Source organism: Octopus bimaculoides, chromosome 2 (genome assembly GCF_001194135.2).
Source record: "Octopus bimaculoides isolate UCB-OBI-ISO-001 chromosome 2, ASM119413v2, whole genome shotgun sequence".
Lineage (NCBI taxonomy): Eukaryota > Metazoa > Mollusca > Cephalopoda > Octopoda > Octopodidae > Octopus > Octopus bimaculoides.
The window spans coordinates 191,989,233-191,993,009 of record NC_068982.1 but is presented as its reverse complement, the minus strand read 5'-3'; positions in this window follow the sequence as shown (position 1 = coordinate 191,993,009).

Below are 3,777 nucleotides of genomic sequence, written 5' to 3'. Positions count from 1 at the left end.
TATATATATATATATATATATATATATATATATATCCACCCCCACAACTGCACTTGAATAGGTGCATCTCTAGCTATATGTATTTATACACACACACATGAAGGGATGTGCAAGTGTTTCAATGATTTTGGAAAAAATGTCTTGCAATATTTCTCTTGGTTCTTTACTTTCTAGTTTCAAATTCTGCCATGGTTAAATTTGCTTTCATTCTTTCAGAGTTGATAAAATAAGACTTGATGAAGTAGTTGGGGCTGAGGAAATCAGCTCTCCTGACAGAATTGCTGATCTTGTGCCAAAATGTGAAACAGCAAGAACAAGAACCACCACCATCACCTTCCCATTTTAGAATGGGAAGGATACACAAGATAATTTCACTCTAGAAACACAGGATATAGGATCTAACGGTCACGCTTGGAATAACTATGATTCTAAATTTGCCTGTATAATCTGTTTTAATCTGGAACTGAACAGCAATGATGTCTACTGTTGACTAAAACAACTAAAGACTAAAATAAATGCTGACACATAACTGTGTTTATTTTTATGAATAAGGGAAGAGCAAACATTAATCAACAGGATTAAACAAATATTTGATGTCATGTAATTAGCCGTTACCAGGTCCAGAGGAAATTTTTGGATTTTGCTATAGCTTACCTTGATGACAGACTCATAAACAGTGAACCTAGGGGTCAGCATGCTGAGCCTGTTAAAAAGGTCTTCGAAAGGATAAAAGATTTATGGGTTTAAGCTCAGAAAGGAAAAGTGTGAATATTTTATGCCAAGAATAAAATATCTAGGGCAGATTACTGATGAAAATGGATGCAGACCAGACCCATCTAGGGTGAGTGCAATAAAAAATATGCCTCCCCCAACAAACATTACAATGTTACAAGCATTTTTGGGGCTTGCAAATTACTACCAGGTATACATACCAAATATGCACAATTTAAGAGCACCCCTGAATAACTTGTTAAAAAAAGACATAGAACTGGTCAGACAAATGCCAAAAAGCTTTTGAAGAAATTAAAAACATCTTAACATCGGAATTGTCGTTATCACATTTTGACCTGAATTTAGAAATGGTTGTGGCAGCAGATGCTAGTGAAAGTGATATTGGAACTGTGATTTTACACAAATATGAAGATGGTTTCTTGAAAGCAATAGCTCATGCTTTGCATTCATTATTGTTGAATGAAAAAAGTTAAAGTCAAACAGATAAAGAGGCATTAGTCATCATATTTGCAGTAAAAAAAATTCCATAAATTTATACATGGAAGAAGGTTCCGTCTGCAGACAGACCACCGCCCATTATTGTTGATCTATAGATCAAAAAAGGGTATCCCCACTCATACAGCCAACAGATTGCAGCACTGGGGAATGATCCTACTGAATTATGGAGTATTTGCCATTGAAAAAATTGGGACATGCAGATAGTTTGTCAAAGTTAATAGCAAAATACAGTGAACCACTAGGAGACTCAGTGACAGTGGCATTAAAAGCTGAAAATGAAATAAAAAATATATTGTGCAATGTTGTGAATTGCGTGTCACATTGTAGGAAATAAAAATTAAGGCAGAGATGGAAGAGTTTATCATAAAAATGAAAAAAATAGTGAGATCAGAAGAAATAAAATTTAAAAAATACGTGTGGCTGGATGTAACACTGTTTCAAATTTGTATTCGATATGTAATAATGTGCTTATGTATGCATAGAGGGTCATAATGCCTACCTCACTACAAGGTCAAATGTTAATGGAATTCAACACTGGACATCCAGGAATTTCTAGGATGAAGTCACAAGGAATTATGTTGACTGGCCAAAAATGGATCTTGATATTGAGAAGTGGGTAAAAACCTGCAGAGGTTGCGCTCTTGCAGCAAAGTCACCACCCATAAAATTTCAACCTTGGCCCATGGCCGATATTCCATGGTCTAGACTACACATAGACTTCGCAGGACCATTAACCCAATCATATTATCTAATAGTGGTACATAGCTTTACCAAATAGCCAGAAATGTGTAAATGTAGAAAACTGACATCCATGGTAACAGTGGAATTTCTACACAAACGTTTTGCTTGGTATGGTGTCCTAGATACCATAGTCTCCAATAATGGTACACAATTCACGGCGAATGAATTTAAGAATGTTTGCAAGATGTACTCAATTGAACATATCACTACTCCTCTGTATCACCCAAGATCAAACAGGCGAACGGAAAGGCTCTTGGAAGCATTTAAAAGAGCATTAAAGAAATCAAGAAATAAGCTAGTCAATGATGCAGCATTGACACAATACTTGAGGGTTTATACAGGCAAACACTAGACCCAAACACTTTTACAGGCAAATCACCTGCGAAACTAATGTTTGCTTGTAAAATAAAGTCAATTTTCGACAAACTGCTACCAGTAAGAAAAGAAAATAGGGAAAAAACTCAAAATATGACAAAGCATTTTAATATTGGTGACAAGGTCTTTTTTCAAGATATATGAATATGGAAAACAAGGTTGGGAAGACAGAGTAGTAACAAAAAAAATAGGCAAAATGACATATAAGAGGCAAAAAAAGGGAACACAAAAGATATTTAAACCAACTAAAAAATAGATATACGGAAAAAAAGGAAAGCGATACCCATGGAAGTGTTCTATGATACCTTTGATGTTCCAACACCATAAGAAATTGAACCTGGGCATAGCAGCACAAGAAAGAGGAAACAAACAGAACGGTTGGAAGTAATGCTTAAACAGAAGAAATATTAAACTTCCCTAGGAGGAAAATCTCAAAAAGGGAGATGTGATGAAAGAAGACTGTGTAAATAAAAATAAAATATTAACTTCCAATGGAAGTCAATCTCAAAGGAGGACATTATAAAGAGTAGCTTATTGGTTGAGACGACAGGTGAGTGGGAGTCGTTAAGAGAGTGTTTGGAGTCTCATGAAGTACGTTGTGTGAATACATTGATTTTAACTCTGCTGCGTTAAATTCTATATTCAACGTTTGTCTAGGATATAAAAGACAGCAACTGAATTCTGTGCTTGTTAAGGAAGACGTGGAGAGGAATGAGGGAGAGAAAGAGAAAAGAAGGAGTTTATAGAAAAGTGGCAGAAGAAGGTGAAAGAAGAAAGAAAGGCAGAAGAAGAAAAAGACAGAAAGCAAAATTAATGGAAGAAAAAGACGAAGAAGGGCAATGACATGAGAGGAAGTAGCAACAGGTGGGCGCAATAACAATGTGCAACCAGAGACACACCCAACACAAACATATAACAACAATCAGCCAGACATAGCAGCAGTAGTCATGACACTTATCACTGGGCCAAATTAGTAAAAGTGCAACTGTTAGGCTGCACATGTCCTTAGTGCAGTGACTATCCACTGCCTGGCACGTGCACCTCACTCACCCAACAACTTTAGCAGTTCAGACAGATCATGTCAAAGTATTTTTCCTTTAACAGTTCTAATCTGATTCAGGTCAAGTTAAATAATAATAATAATAATAATAATAATAATAATAATAATAATAATAATAATAATCATAATAATAATCATAATAATAATCATAATAATAATAATAACAAGTACGGACTTGACAGAGCACAAACCTGAAGGCATCGTCGAAAACAAAAATGCAAAGATGCTATGGGATTTTATGATTCAGTGCGAACATGAGATTGAGAATAGGAAGCTGGACATAGTCTTAATTGAGAAAGAAAACAAACTATGCTGGATCATAGACATAGCATGCCCAGCTGAGAACAAGGTATGCGATAAGGAAGAAAGAA